Below are 14981 nucleotides of genomic sequence, written 5' to 3' on the forward strand. Positions count from 1 at the left end.
TCTCCCTTCCTTCCTGCTTGTCATGGTCTACCCCGCACCCTGATCTTTATCCTTATCCTTTTCCTGTGTTCTGCAGTGGGGAGAGGGCCCCTCTACATCTGCTTTCCCAAAGCATACTTACCTGGCAGGGGTGAGACCACGATCAGGAAGGTGGTTCGCCCAAGGCGAGGCTCAGTCATTGCACTTGGGCTGTGCTGACCCTTGCGAATTCCCCAATTGCGGGAATCTCGACTGCATAATTTCTGGTAGTTGGGGACTGCGTTCGCGCTCTCCCCTGAGGTGCTTTGTTGAAAGAGAGGTACACATAAAAGGACGGTGGCTTGAGCAGTTTCTCTGTTGCAGAGAAACAACTGCATAGTTCAGTAATGCCTTTGTCTGGATGGTGGCGGCGGTGGCACAGCGCGACGTCTCGTTTTGTTTGGCTGGGTGTCGCGGACGTCCGCGGCGAACGACAAAGTGGCTGGCACCTCATCAACTGGTAGCTTTTGAGGAATGAGTCCTACTTTGTGACCAGTGTGCTTATAATCATTCATTGAAAAAAAGTGCTGTGATTTGTACTGACGCATTTTGATGTAGCATGTAAGAGCTCCGTTAGCGACACCCTCTTTTGACACGTTGTTTTTGATTTGTTACCAAATTCTAAATTCTGTCCCTAAACCTAGCTCAGAGGAAAAAGCCTTCAAGCAACTGCCAATTGGAGAGTGTGTTTTAATTCCACAAATGAGGTGCTTGTCTTGTTTTGGATTGCATTTCGTTATGGGTTTGGACCAGAGGTTTAAAGCTAGGGTTAGGGTTAGGGTTTGATGTAAAAATGATCAAGGTTTTTTTGCCAGAGAGGGGCAGACTGTTTTTCCACCATGAGTGGGTGTCGTTGCCTTCCTGGAAAAGACATAAAACTGTAGAATACTGCTAAAGCACTGCGCACCCACTGTGATTTTCAACAGGGAACTAATGGACATCGCACTGGGCAAACAGACCGGTTTCCTTTCCATTTGTTGTTTAAATACAGAAATCGTGAAAAATTCACGTAGGCTCTCTCCACACGTAGGTATCGGTCCGTGATCGGGTGAACGATGCTTGCCGGTAGTGGATCAATTCATATCCAGTGGGGATGGTAGAGGGTGCTACACATAGGGATTTTTGACCAGAATTTCCTTCAGCCCCTTCCCTTACCTTTGATCAAGTCCATTGCCCTGCAATCCCGCCCCCTAACTCTCCCTTCCTTCCTGCTTGTCATGGTCTACCCCGCCCCCTGATCTTTATCCTTATCCTTTTCCTGTGTTCTGCAGTGGGGAGAGGGTCCCTCTACATCTGCTTTCCCAAAGCATACTTACCTGGCAGGGGTGAGACCATGATCAGGAAGGTGGTTCGCCCAAGGCGAGGCTCAGTCATTGCACTTGGGCTGTGCTGACCCTTGCGAATTCCCCAAATGCGGGAATCTCGACTGCATAATTTCTGGTAGTGGGGGACTGCGTTCGCGCTCTCCCCTGAGGTGCTTTGTTGAAAGAGAGGTACGCATAAAAGGACGGTGGCTTGAGCAGTTTCTCTGTTGCCGAGAAACAACTGCATAGTTCAGTAATGCCTTTGTCTGGACGGTGGCGGCGGTGGTACAGCGCGACATCTCGTTTTGTTTGGCTGGGTGTCGCGGACGTCCGCGGCGAACGACAAAGTGGCTGGCACCTCATCAACTGGTAGCTTTGGAGGAATGAGTCCTACTTTGTGACTAGTGTGCTTATAATCATTCATTGAAAAAAAGTGCTGTGATTTGTACTGACACATTTTGATGTAGCATGTAAGAGCTCTGTTAGCGACACCCTCTTTTGACACGTTGTTTTTGATTTGTTACCAAATTCTAAATTCTGTCCCTAAACCTAGCTCAGAGGAAAAAGCCTTCAAGCAACTGCCAATTGGAGAGTGTGTTTTAATTCCACAAATGAGGTGCTTGTCTTGTTTTGGATTGCCTTTCGTTATGGGTTTGGACCAGAGGTTTAAAGCTTGGGTTAGGGTTAGGGTTTGATGTAAAAATGATCAAGGTTTTTTTGCCAGAGAGGGGCAGACTGTTTTTCCACCATGAGTGGGTGTCGTTGCCTTCCTGGAAAAGACATAAAACTGTAGAATACTGCTAAAGCACTGCGCACCCACTGTGATTTTCCACAGGGAACTAATGGACATCGCACTGGGCAAACAGACCGGTTTCCATTTGTTGTTTAAATACAGAAATCGTGAAAAATTCACGTAGGCTCTCTCCACACGTAGGTATCGGTCCGTGATCGGGTGAACGATGCTTGCCGGTAGTGGATCAATTCATATCCAGTGGGGATGGTAGAGGGTGCTACACATAGGGATTTTTGACCAGAATTTCCTTCAGCCCCTTCCCTTACCTTTGATCAAGTCCATTGCCCTGCAATCCCGCCCCCTAACTCTCCCTTCCTTCCTGCTTGTCATGGTCTACCCCGCACCCTGATCTTTATCCTTATCCTTTTCCTGTGTTCTGCAGTGGGGAGAGGGCCCCTCTACATCTGCTTTCCCAAAGCATACTTACCTGGCAGGGGTGAGACCACGATCAGGAAGGTGGTTCGCCCAAGGCGAGGCTCAGTCATTGCACTTGGGCTGTGCTGACCCTTGCGAATTCCCCAATTGCGGGAATCTCGACTGCATAATTTCTGGTAGTTGGGGACTGCGTTCGCGCTCTCCCCTGAGGTGCTTTGTTGAAAGAGAGGTACACATAAAAGGACGGTGGCTTGAGCAGTTTCTCTGTTGCAGAGAAACAACTGCATAGTTCAGTAATGCCTTTGTCTGGATGGTGGCGGCGGTGGCACAGCGCGACGTCTCGTTTTGTTTGGCTGGGTGTCGCGGACGTCCGCGGCGAACGACAAAGTGGCTGGCACCTCATCAACTGGTAGCTTTTGAGGAATGAGTCCTACTTTGTGACCAGTGTGCTTATAATCATTCATTGAAAAAAAGTGCTGTGATTTGTACTGACGCATTTTGATGTAGCATGTAAGAGCTCCGTTAGCGACACCCTCTTTTGACACGTTGTTTTTGATTTGTTACCAAATTCTAAATTCTGTCCCTAAACCTAGCTCAGAGGAAAAAGCCTTCAAGCAACTGCCAATTGGAGAGTGTGTTTTAATTCCACAAATGAGGTGCTTGTCTTGTTTTGGATTGCATTTCGTTATGGGTTTGGACCAGAGGTTTAAAGCTAGGGTTAGGGTTAGGGTTTGATGTAAAAATGATCAAGGTTTTTTTGCCAGAGAGGGGCAGACTGTTTTTCCACCATGAGTGGGTGTCGTTGCCTTCCTGGAAAAGACATAAAACTGTAGAATACTGCTAAAGCACTGCGCACCCACTGTGATTTTCAACAGGGAACTAATGGACATCGCACTGGGCAAACAGACCGGTTTCCTTTCCATTTGTTGTTTAAATACAGAAATCGTGAAAAATTCACGTAGGCTCTCTCCACACGTAGGTATCGGTCCGTGATCGGGTGAACGATGCTTGCCGGTAGTGGATCAATTCATATCCAGTGGGGATGGTAGAGGGTGCTACACATAGGGATTTTTGACCAGAATTTCCTTCAGCCCCTTCCCTTACCTTTGATCAAGTCCATTGCCCTGCAATCCCGCCCCCTAACTCTCCCTTCCTTCCTGCTTGTCATGGTCTACCCCGCCCCCTGCTCTTTATCCTTATCCTTTTCCTGTGTTCTGCAGTGGGGAGAGGGTCCCTCTACATCTGCTTTCCCAAAGCATACTTACCTGGCAGGGGTGAGACCATGATCAGGAAGGTGGTTCGCCCAAGGCGAGGCTCAGTCATTGCACTTGGGCTGTGCTGACCCTTGCGAATTCCCCAAATGCGGGAATCTCGACTGCATAATTTCTGGTAGTGGGGGACTGCGTTCGCGCTCTCCCCTGAGGTGCTTTGTTGAAAGAGAGGTACGCATAAAAGGATGGTGGCTTGAGCAGTTTCTCTGTTGCAGAGAAACAACTGCATAGTTCAGTAATGCGTTTGTCTGGACGGTGGCGGCGGTGGTACAGCGCGACGTCTCGTTTTGTTTGGCTGGGTGTCGCGGACGTCCACGGCGAACGACAAAGTGGCTGGCACCTCATCAACTGGTAGCTTTGGAGGAATGAGTCCTACTTTGTGACTAGTGTGCTTATAATCATTCATTGAAAAAAAGTGCTGTGATTTGTACTGACACATTTTGATGTAGCATGTAAGAGCTCTGTTAGCGACACCCTCTTTTGACACGTTGTTTTTGATTTGTTACCAAATTCTAAATTCTGTCCCTAAACCTAGCTCAGAGGAAAAAGCCTTCAAGCAACTGCCAATTGGAGAGTGTGTTTTAATTCCACAAATGAGGTGCTTGTCTTGTTTTGGATTGCCTTTCGTTATGGGTTTGGACCAGAGGTTTAAAGCTAGGGTTAGGGTTAGGGTTTGATGTAAAAATGATCAAGGTTTTTTTGCCAGAGAGGGGCAGACTGTTTTTCCACCATGAGTGGGTGTCGTTGCCTTCCTGGAAAAGACATAAAACTGTAGAATACTGCTAAAGCACTGCGCACCCACTGTGATTTTCCACAGGGAACTAATGGACATCGCACTGGGCAAACAGACCGGTTTCCATTTGTTGTTTAAATACAGAAATCGTGAAAAATTCACGTAGGCTCTCTCCACACGTAGGTATCGGTCCGTGATCGGGTGAAGGATGCTTGCCGGTAGTGGATCAATTCATATCCAGTGGGGATGGTAGAGGGTGCTACACATAGGGATTTTTGACCAGAATTTCCTTCAGCCCCTTCCCTTACCTTTGATCAAGTCCATTGCCCTGCAATCCCGCCCCCTAACTCTCCCTTCCTTCCTGCTTGTCATGGTCTACCCCGCACCCTGATCTTTATCCTTATCCTTTTCCTGTGTTCTGCAGTGGGGAGAGGGCCCCTCTACATCTGCTTTCCCAAAGCATACTTACCTGGCAGGGGTGAGACCACGATCAGGAAGGTGGTTCGCCCAAGGCGAGGCTCAGTCATTGCACTTGGGCTGTGCTGACCCTTGCGAATTCCCCAATTGCGGGAATCTCGACTGCATAATTTCTGGTAGTTGGGGACTGCGTTCGCGCTCTCCCCTGAGGTGCTTTGTTGAAAGAGAGGTACACATAAAAGGACGGTGGCTTGAGCAGTTTCTCTGTTGCAGAGAAACAACTGCATAGTTCAGTAATGCCTTTGTCTGGATGGTGGCGGCGGTGGCACAGCGCGACGTCTCGTTTTGTTTGGCTGGGTGTCGCGGACGTCCGCGGCGAACGACAAAGTGGCTGGCACCTCATCAACTGGTAGCTTTTGAGGAATGAGTCCTACTTTGTGACCAGTGTGCTTATAATCATTCATTGAAAAAAAGTGCTGTGATTTGTACTGACGCATTTTGATGTAGCATGTAAGAGCTCCGTTAGCGACACCCTCTTTTGACACGTTGTTTTTGATTTGTTACCAAATTCTAAATTCTGTCCCTAAACCTAGCTCAGAGGAAAAAGCCTTCAAGCAACTGCCAATTGGAGAGTGTGTTTTAATTCCACAAATGAGGTGCTTGTCTTGTTTTGGATTGCATTTCGTTATGGGTTTGGACCAGAGGTTTAAAGCTAGGGTTAGGGTTAGGGTTTGATGTAAAAATGATCAAGGTTTTTTTGCCAGAGAGGGGCAGACTGTTTTTCCACCATGAGTGGGTGTCGTTGCCTTCCTGGAAAAGACATAAAACTGTAGAATACTGCTAAAGCACTGCGCACCCACTGTGATTTTCAACAGGGAACTAATGGACATCGCACTGGGCAAACAGACCGGTTTCCAATTGTTGTTTAAATACAGAAATCGTGAAAAATTCACGTAGGCTCTCTCCACACGTAGGTATCGGTCCGTGATCGGGTGAACGATGCTTGCCGGTAGTGGATCAATTCATATCCAGTGGGGATGGTAGAGGGTGCTACACATAGGGATTTTTGACCAGAATTTCCTTCAGCCCCTTCCCTTACCTTTGATCAAGTCCATTGCCTTGCAATCCCGCCCCCTAACTCTCCCTTCCTTCCTGCTTGTCATGGTCTACCCCACCCCCTGCTCTTTATCCTTATCCTTTTCCTGTGTTCTGCAGTGGGGAGAGGGTCCCTCTACATCTGCTTTCCCAAAGCATACTTACCTGGCAAGGGTGAGACCACGGTCAGGAAGGTGGTTCGCCCAAGGCGAGGCTCAGTCATTGCACTTGGGCTGTGCTGACCCTTGCGAATTCCCCAAATGCGGGAATCTCGACTGCATAATTTCTGGTAGTGGGGGACTGCGTTCGCGCTCTCCCCTGAGGTGCTTTGTTGAAAGAGAGGTATGCATAAAAGGACGGTGGCTTGAGCAGTTTCTCTGTTGCAGAGAAACAACTGCATAGTTCAGTAATGCCTTTGTCTGGACGGTGGCGGTGGTGGTACAGCGCGACGTCTCGTTTTGTTTGGCTGGGTGTCGCGGAAGTCCGCGGCGAACGACAAAGTGGCTGGCACCTCATCAACTGGTAGCTTTGGAGGAATGAGTCCTACTTTGTGACTAGTGTGCTTATAATCATTCATTGAAAAAAAGTGCTGTGATTTGTACTGACACATTTTGATGTAGCATGTAAGAGCTCTGTTAGCGACACCCTCTTTTGACACGTTGTTTTTGATTTGTTACCAAATTCTAAATTCTGTCCCTAAACCTAGCTCAGAGGAAAAAGCCTTCAAGCAACTGCCAATTGGAGAGTGTGTTTTAATTCCACAAATGAGGTGCTTGTCTTGTTTTGGATTGCCTTTCGTTATGGGTTTGGACCAGAGGTTTAAAGCTAGGGTTAGGGTTAGGGTTTGATGTAAAAATGATCAAGGTTTTTTTGCCAGAGAGGGGCAGACTGTTTTTCCACCATGAGTGGGTGTCGTTGCCTTCCTGGAAAAGACATAAAACTGTAGAATACTGCTAAAGCACTGCGCACCCACTGTGATTTTCCACAGGGAACTAATGGACATCGCACTGGGCAAACAGACCGGTTTCCATTTGTTGTTTAAATACAGAAATCGTGAAAAATTCACGTAGGCTCTCTCCACACGTAGGTATCGGTCCGTGATCGGGTGAACGATGCTTGCCGGTAGTGGATCAATTCATATCCAGTGGGGATGGTAGAGGGTGCTACACATAGGGATTTTTGACCAGAATTTCCTTCAGCCCCTTCCCTTACCTTTGATCAAGTCCATTGCCCTGCAATCCCGCCCCCTAACTCTCCCTTCCTTCCTGCTTGTCATGGTCTACCCCGCACCCTGATCTTTATCCTTATCCTTTTCCTGTGTTCTGCAGTGGGGAGAGGGCCCCTCTACATCTGCTTTCCCAAAGCATACTTACCTGGCAGGGGTGAGACCACGATCAGGAAGGTGGTTCGCCCAAGGCGAGGCTCAGTCATTGCACTTGGGCTGTGCTGACCCTTGCGAATTCCCCAATTGCGGGAATCTCGACTGCATAATTTCTGGTAGTTGGGGACTGCGTTCGCGCTCTCCCCTGAGGTGCTTTGTTGAAAGAGAGGTACACATAAAAGGACGGTGGCTTGAGCAGTTTCTCTGTTGCAGAGAAACAACTGCATAGTTCAGTAATGCCTTTGTCTGGACGGTGGCGGCGGTGGCACAGCGCGACGTCTCGTTTTGTTTGGCTGGGTGTCGCGGACGTCCGCGGCGAACGACAAAGTGGCTGGCACCTCATCAACTGGTAGCTTTTGAGGAATGAGTCCTACTTTGTGACCAGTGTGCTTATAATCATTCATTGAAAAAAAGTGCTGTGATTTGTACTGACGCATTTTGATGTAGCATGTAAGAGCTCCGTTAGCGACACCCTCTTTTGACACGTTGTTTTTGATTTGTTACCAAATTCTAAATTCTGTCCCTAAACCTAGCTCAGAGGAAAAAGCCTTCAAGCAACTGCCAATTGGAGAGTGTGTTTTAATTCCACAAATGAGGTGCTTGTCTTGTTTTGGATTGCATTTCGTTATGGGTTTGGACCAGAGGTTTAAAGCTAGGGTTAGGGTTAGGGTTTGATGTAAAAATGATCAAGGTTTTTTTGCCAGAGAGGGGCAGACTGTTTTTCCACCATGAGTGGGTGTCGTTGCCTTCCTGGAAAAGACATAAAACTGTAGAATACTGCTAAAGCACTGCGCACCCACTGTGATTTTCAACAGGGAACTAATGGACATCGCACTGGGCAAACAGACCGGTTTCCTTTCCATTTGTTGTTTAAATACAGAAATCGTGAAAAATTCACGTAGGCTCTCTCCACACGTAGGTATCGGTCCGTGATCGGGTGAACGATGCTTGCCGGTAGTGGATCAATTCATATCCAGTGGGGATGGTAGAGGGTGCTACACATAGGGATTTTTGACCAGAATTTCCTTCAGCCCCTTCCCTTACCTTTGATCAAGTCCATTGCCCTGCAATCCCGCCCCCTAACTCTCCCTTCCTTCCTGCTTGTCATGGTCTACCCCGCCCCCTGATCTTTATCCTTATCCTTTTCCTGTGTTCTGCAGTGGGGAGAGGGTCCCTCTACATCTGCTTTCCCAAAGCATACTTACCTGGCAGGGGTGAGACCATGATCAGGAAGGTGGTTCGCCCAAGGCGAGGCTCAGTCATTGCACTTGGGCTGTGCTGACCCTTGCGAATTCCCCAAATGCGGGAATCTCGACTGCATAATTTCTGGTGGTGGGGGACTGCGTTCGCGCTCTCCCCTGAGGTGCTTTGTTGAAAGAGAGGTACGCATAAAAGGATGGTGGCTTGAGCAGTTTCTCTGTTGCAGAGAAACAACTGCATAGTTCAGTAATGCGTTTGTCTGGACGGTGGCGGCGGTGGTACAGCGCGACGTCTCGTTTTGTTTGGCTGGGTGTCGCGGACGTCCGCGGCGAACGACAAAGTGGCTGGCACCTCATCAACTGGTAGCTTTGGAGGAATGAGTCCTACTTTGTGACTAGTGTGCTTATAATCATTCATTGAAAAAAAGTGCTGTGATTTGTACTGACACATTTTGATGTAGCATGTAAGAGCTCTGTTAGCGACACCCTCTTTTGACACGTTGTTTTTGATTTGTTACCAAATTCTAAATTCTGTCCCTAAACCTAGCTCAGAGGAAAAAGCCTTCAAGCAACTGCCAATTGGAGAGTGTGTTTTAATTCCACAAATGAGGTGCTTGTCTTGTTTTGGATTGCCTTTCGTTATGGGTTTGGACCAGAGGTTTAAAGCTAGGGTTAGGGTTAGGGTTTGATGTAAAAATGATCAAGGTTTTTTTGCCAGAGAGGGGCAGACTGTTTTTCCACCATGAGTGGGTGTCGTTGCCTTCCTGGAAAAGACATAAAACTGTAGAATACTGCTAAAGCACTGCGCACCCACTGTGATTTTCCACAGGGAACTAATGGACATCGCACTGGGCAAACAGACCGGTTTCCATTTGTTGTTTAAATACAGAAATCGTGAAAAATTCACGTAGGCTCTCTCCACACGTAGGTATCGGTCCGTGATCGGGTGAACGATGCTTGCCGGTAGTGGATCAATTCATATCCAGTGGGGATGGTAGAGGGTGCTACACATAGGGATTTTTGACCAGAATTTCCTTCAGCCCCTTCCCTTACCTTTGATCAAGTCCATTGCCCTGCAATCCCGCCCCCTAACTCTCCCTTCCTTCCTGCTTGTCATGGTCTACCCCGCCCCCTGATCTTTATCCTTATCCTTTTCCTGTGTTCTGCAGTGGGGAGAGGGTCCCTCTACATCTGCTTTCCCAAAGCATACTTACCTGGCAGGGGTGAGACCATGATCAGGAAGGTGGTTCGCCCAAGGCGAGGCTCAGTCATTGCACTTGGGCTGTGCTGACCCTTGCGAATTCCCCAAATGCGGGAATCTCGACTGCATAATTTCTGGTGGTGGGGGACTGCGTTCGCGCTCTCCCCTGAGGTGCTTTGTTGAAAGAGAGGTACGCATAAAAGGATGGTGGCTTGAGCAGTTTCTCTGTTGCAGAGAAACAACTGCATAGTTCAGTAATGCGTTTGTCTGGACGGTGGCGGCGGTGGTACAGCGCGACGTCTCGTTTTGTTTGGCTGGGTGTCGCGGACGTCCGCGGCGAACGACAAAGTGGCTGGCACCTCATCAACTGGTAGCTTTGGAGGAATGAGTCCTACTTTGTGACTAGTGTGCTTATAATCATTCATTGAAAAAAAGTGCTGTGATTTGTACTGACACATTTTGATGTAGCATGTAAGAGCTCTGTTAGCGACACCCTCTTTTGACACGTTGTTTTTGATTTGTTACCAAATTCTAAATTCTGTCCCTAAACCTAGCTCAGAGGAAAAAGCCTTCAAGCAACTGCCAATTGGAGAGTGTGTTTTAATTCCACAAATGAGGTGCTTGTCTTGTTTTGGATTGCCTTTCGTTATGGGTTTGGACCAGAGGTTTAAAGCTAGGGTTAGGGTTAGGGTTTGATGTAAAAATGATCAAGGTTTTTTTGCCAGAGAGGGGCAGACTGTTTTTCCACCATGAGTGGGTGTCGTTGCCTTCCTGGAAAAGACATAAAACTGTAGAATACTGCTAAAGCACTGCGCACCCACTGTGATTTTCCACAGGGAACTAATGGACATCGCACTGGGCAAACAGACCGGTTTCCATTTGTTGTTTAAATACAGAAATCGTGAAAAATTCACGTAGGCTCTCTCCACACGTAGGTATCGGTCCGTGATCGGGTGAACGATGCTTGCCGGTAGTGGATCAATTCATATCCAGTGGGGATGGTAGAGGGTGCTACACATAGGGATTTTTGACCAGAATTTCCTTCAGCCCCTTCCCTTACCTTTGATCAAGTCCATTGCCCTGCAATCCCGCCCCCTAACTCTCCCTTCCTTCCTGCTTGTCATGGTCTACCCCGCACCCTGATCTTTATCCTTATCCTTTTCCTGTGTTCTGCAGTGGGGAGAGGGCCCCTCTACATCTGCTTTCCCAAAGCATACTTACCTGGCAGGGGTGAGACCACGATCAGGAAGGTGGTTCGCCCAAGGCGAGGCTCAGTCATTGCACTTGGGCTGTGCTGACCCTTGCGAATTCCCCAATTGCGGGAATCTCGACTGCATAATTTCTGGTAGTTGGGGACTGCGTTCGCGCTCTCCCCTGAGGTGCTTTGTTGAAAGAGAGGTACACATAAAAGGACGGTGGCTTGAGCAGTTTCTCTGTTGCAGAGAAACAACTGCATAGTTCAGTAATGCCTTTGTCTGGATGGTGGCGGCGGTGGCACAGCGCGACGTCTCGTTTTGTTTGGCTGGGTGTCGCGGACGTCCGCGGCGAACGACAAAGTGGCTGGCACCTCATCAACTGGTAGCTTTTGAGGAATGAGTCCTACTTTGTGACCAGTGTGCTTATAATCATTCATTGAAAAAAAGTGCTGTGATTTGTACTGACGCATTTTGATGTAGCATGTAAGAGCTCCGTTAGCGACACCCTCTTTTGACACGTTGTTTTTGATTTGTTACCAAATTCTAAATTCTGTCCCTAAACCTAGCTCAGAGGAAAAAGCCTTCAAGCAACTGCCAATTGGAGAGTGTGTTTTAATTCCACAAATGAGGTGCTTGTCTTGTTTTGGATTGCATTTCGTTATGGGTTTGGACCAGAGGTTTAAAGCTAGGGTTAGGGTTAGGGTTTGATGTAAAAATGATCAAGGTTTTTTTGCCAGAGAGGGGCAGACTGTTTTTCCACCATGAGTGGGTGTCGTTGCCTTCCTGGAAAAGACATAAAACTGTAGAATACTGCTAAAGCACTGCGCACCCACTGTGATTTTCAACAGGGAACTAATGGACATCGCACTGGGCAAACAGACCGGTTTCCTTTCCATTTGTTGTTTAAATACAGAAATCGTGAAAAATTCACGTAGGCTCTCTCCACACGTAGGTATCGGTCCGTGATCGGGTGAACGATGCTTGCCGGTAGTGGATCAATTCATATCCAGTGGGGATGGTAGAGGGTGCTACACATAGGGATTTTTGACCAGAATTTCCTTCAGCCCCTTCCCTTACCTTTGATCAAGTCCATTGCCCTGCAATCCCGCCCCCTAACTCTCCCTTCCTTCCTGCTTGTCATGGTCTACCCCGCCCCCTGATCTTTATCCTTATCCTTTTCCTGTGTTCTGCAGTGGGGAGAGGGTCCCTCTACATCTGCTTTCCCAAAGCATACTTACCTGGCAGGGGTGAGACCATGATCAGGAAGGTGGTTCGCCCAAGGCGAGGCTCAGTCATTGCACTTGGGCTGTGCTGACCCTTGCGAATTCCCCAAATGCGGGAATCTCGACTGCATAATTTCTGGTAGTGGGGGACTGCGTTCGCGCTCTCCCCTGAGGTGCTTTGTTGAAAGAGAGGTACGCATAAAAGGATGGTGGCTTGAGCAGTTTCTCTGTTGCAGAGAAACAACTGCATAGTTCAGTAATGCCTTTGTCTGGACGGTGGCGGCGGTGGTACAGCGCGACGTCTCGTTTTGTTTGGCTGGGTGTCGCGGACGTCCGCGGCGAACGACAAAGTGGCTGGCACCTCATCAACTGGTAGCTTTGGAGGAATGAGTCCTACTTTGTGACCAGTGTGCTTATAATCATTCATTGAAAAAAAGTGCTGTGATTTGTACTGACGCATTTTGATGTAGCATGTAAGAGCTCCGTTAGCGACACCCTCTTTTGACACGTTGTTTTTGATTTGTTACCAAATTCTAAATTCTGTCCCTAAACCTAGCTCAGAGGAAAAAGCCTTCAAGCAACTGCCAATTGGAGAGTGTGTTTTAATTCCACAAATGAGGTGCTTGTCTTGTTTTGGATTGCCTTTCGTTATGGGTTTGGACCAGAGGTTTAAAGCTAGGGTTAGGGTTAGGGTTTGATGTAAAAATGATCAAGGTTTTTTTGCCAGAGAGGGGCAGACTGTTTTTCCACCATGAGTGGGTGTCGTTGCCTTCCTGGAAAAGACATAAAACTGTAGAATACTGCTAAAGCACTGCGCACCCACTGTGATTTTCCACAGGGAACTAATGGACATCGCACTGGGCAAACAGACCGGTTTCCAATTGTTGTTTAAATACAGAAATCGTGAAAAATTCACGTAGGCTCTCTCCACACGTAGGTATCGGTCCGTGATCGGGTGAACGATGCTTGCCGGTAGTGGATCAATTCATATCCAGTGGGGATGGTAGAGGGTGCTACACATAGGGATTTTTGACCAGAATTTCCTTCAGCCCCTTCCCTTACCTTTGATCAAGTCCATTGCCTTGCAATCCCGCCCCCTAACTCTCCCTTCCTTCCTGCTTGTCATGGTCTACCCCACCCCCTGCTCTTTATCCTTATCCTTTTCCTGTGTTCTGCAGTGGGGAGAGGGTCCCTCTACATCTGCTTTCCCAAAGCATACTTACCTGGCAAGGGTGAGACCACGGTCAGGAAGGTGGTTCGCCCAAGGCGAGGCTCAGTCATTGCACTTGGGCTGTGCTGACCCTTGCGAATTCCCCAAATGCGGGAATCTCGACTGCATAATTTCTGGTAGTGGGGGACTGCGTTCGCGCTCTCCCCTGAGGTGCTTTGTTGAAAGAGAGGTACGCATAAAAGGACGGTGGCTTGAGCAGTTTCTCTGTTGCCGAGAAACAACTGCATAGTTCAGTAATGCCTTTGTCTGGACGGTGGCGGCGGTGGTACAGCGCGACATCTCGTTTTGTTTGGCTGGGTGTCGCGGACGTCCGCGGCGAACGACAAAGTGGCTGGCACCTCATCAACTGGTAGCTTTGGAGGAATGAGTCCTACTTTGTGACTAGTGTGCTTATAATCATTCATTGAAAAAAAGTGCTGTGATTTGTACTGACACATTTTGATGTAGCATGTAAGAGCTCTGTTAGCGACACCCTCTTTTGACACGTTGTTTTTGATTTGTTACCAAATTCTAAATTCTGTCCCTAAACCTAGCTCAGAGGAAAAAGCCTTCAAGCAACTGCCAATTGGAGAGTGTGTTTTAATTCCACAAATGAGGTGCTTGTCTTGTTTTGGATTGCCTTTCGTTATGGGTTTGGACCAGAGGTTTAAAGCTTGGGTTAGGGTTAGGGTTTGATGTAAAAATGATCAAGGTTTTTTTGCCAGAGAGGGGCAGACTGTTTTTCCACCATGAGTGGGTGTCGTTGCCTTCCTGGAAAAGACATAAAACTGTAGAATACTGCTAAAGCACTGTGCACCCACTGTGATTTTCCACAGGGAACTAATGGACATCGCACTGGGCAAACAGACCGGTTTCCATTTGTTGTTTAAATACAGAAATCGTGAAAAATTCACGTAGGCTCTCTCCACACGTAGGTATCGGTCCGTGATCGGGTGAACGATGCTTGCCGGTAGTGGATCAATTCATATCCAGTGGGGATGGTAGAGGGTGCTACACATAGGGATTTTTGACCAGAATTTCCTTCAGCCCCTTCCCTTACCTTTGATCAAGTCCATTGCCCTGCAATCCCGCCCCCTAACTCTCCCTTCCTTCCTGCTTGTCATGGTCTACCCCGCACCCTGATCTTTATCCTTATCCTTTTCCTGTGTTCTGCAGTGGGGAGAGGGCCCCTCTACATCTGCTTTCCCAAAGCATACTTACCTGGCAGGGGTGAGACCACGATCAGGAAGGTGGTTCGCCCAAGGCGAGGCTCAGTCATTGCACTTGGGCTGTGCTGACCCTTGCGAATTCCCCAATTGCGGGAATCTCGACTGCATAATTTCTGGTAGTTGGGGACTGCGTTCGCGCTCTCCCCTGAGGTGCTTTGTTGAAAGAGAGGTACACATAAAAGGACGGTGGCTTGAGCAGTTTCTCTGTTGCAGAGAAACAACTGCATAGTTCAGTAATGCCTTTGTCTGGATGGTGGCGGCGGTGGCACAGCGCGACGTCTCGTTTTGTTTGGCTGGGTGTCGCGGACGTCCGCGGCGAACGACAAAGTGGCTGGC

The 14981-nt window shown here is 48.2% G+C and overlaps 13 non-coding genes across 13 annotated transcripts; all 13 read left to right on the top strand.

Moving 5' to 3' along the window:
• Positions 1–113: 113 nt before the first annotated feature.
• Positions 114–277, top strand: LOC145656267 (U1 spliceosomal RNA). Its single transcript, XR_014121937.1, has one exon. It is a non-coding gene; the product is annotated as a U1 spliceosomal RNA (small nuclear RNA).
• Positions 278–1326: 1049 nt separating this feature from the next.
• Positions 1327–1490, top strand: LOC145656460 (U1 spliceosomal RNA). Its single transcript, XR_014122132.1, has one exon. It is a non-coding gene; the product is annotated as a U1 spliceosomal RNA (small nuclear RNA).
• Positions 1491–2534: 1044 nt separating this feature from the next.
• LOC145656268 (U1 spliceosomal RNA) lies at positions 2535–2698 on the top strand. The gene has a single exon (XR_014121938.1). It is a non-coding gene; the product is annotated as a U1 spliceosomal RNA (small nuclear RNA).
• Positions 2699–3747: 1049 nt separating this feature from the next.
• On the top strand, positions 3748–3911 carry LOC145656461 (U1 spliceosomal RNA). The gene has a single exon (XR_014122133.1). It is a non-coding gene; the product is annotated as a U1 spliceosomal RNA (small nuclear RNA).
• A 1044-nt stretch (positions 3912–4955) lies between these two features.
• LOC145656269 (U1 spliceosomal RNA) lies at positions 4956–5119 on the top strand. The gene has a single exon (XR_014121939.1). It is a non-coding gene; the product is annotated as a U1 spliceosomal RNA (small nuclear RNA).
• Positions 5120–6163: 1044 nt separating this feature from the next.
• Positions 6164–6327, top strand: LOC145656343 (U1 spliceosomal RNA). The gene has a single exon (XR_014122015.1). It is a non-coding gene; the product is annotated as a U1 spliceosomal RNA (small nuclear RNA).
• A 1044-nt stretch (positions 6328–7371) lies between these two features.
• On the top strand, positions 7372–7535 carry LOC145656270 (U1 spliceosomal RNA). Its single transcript, XR_014121940.1, has one exon. It is a non-coding gene; the product is annotated as a U1 spliceosomal RNA (small nuclear RNA).
• A 1049-nt stretch (positions 7536–8584) lies between these two features.
• Positions 8585–8748, top strand: LOC145656251 (U1 spliceosomal RNA). Its single transcript, XR_014121919.1, has one exon. It is a non-coding gene; the product is annotated as a U1 spliceosomal RNA (small nuclear RNA).
• A 1044-nt stretch (positions 8749–9792) lies between these two features.
• LOC145656252 (U1 spliceosomal RNA) lies at positions 9793–9956 on the top strand. Its single transcript, XR_014121920.1, has one exon. It is a non-coding gene; the product is annotated as a U1 spliceosomal RNA (small nuclear RNA).
• Positions 9957–11000: 1044 nt separating this feature from the next.
• LOC145656271 (U1 spliceosomal RNA) lies at positions 11001–11164 on the top strand. The gene has a single exon (XR_014121942.1). It is a non-coding gene; the product is annotated as a U1 spliceosomal RNA (small nuclear RNA).
• Positions 11165–12213: 1049 nt separating this feature from the next.
• Positions 12214–12377, top strand: LOC145656462 (U1 spliceosomal RNA). The gene has a single exon (XR_014122134.1). It is a non-coding gene; the product is annotated as a U1 spliceosomal RNA (small nuclear RNA).
• Positions 12378–13421: 1044 nt separating this feature from the next.
• Positions 13422–13585, top strand: LOC145656344 (U1 spliceosomal RNA). The gene has a single exon (XR_014122016.1). It is a non-coding gene; the product is annotated as a U1 spliceosomal RNA (small nuclear RNA).
• Positions 13586–14629: 1044 nt separating this feature from the next.
• LOC145656272 (U1 spliceosomal RNA) lies at positions 14630–14793 on the top strand. Its single transcript, XR_014121943.1, has one exon. It is a non-coding gene; the product is annotated as a U1 spliceosomal RNA (small nuclear RNA).
• The last annotated feature ends 188 nt before the right edge of the window (positions 14794–14981 follow it).

This window comes from Electrophorus electricus, unplaced genomic scaffold, assembly GCF_041902795.1.
Source record: "Electrophorus electricus isolate QZ-2024a unplaced genomic scaffold, ASM4190279v1 Scaffold66, whole genome shotgun sequence".
Classification (NCBI taxonomy): domain Eukaryota; kingdom Metazoa; phylum Chordata; class Actinopteri; order Gymnotiformes; family Gymnotidae; genus Electrophorus; species Electrophorus electricus.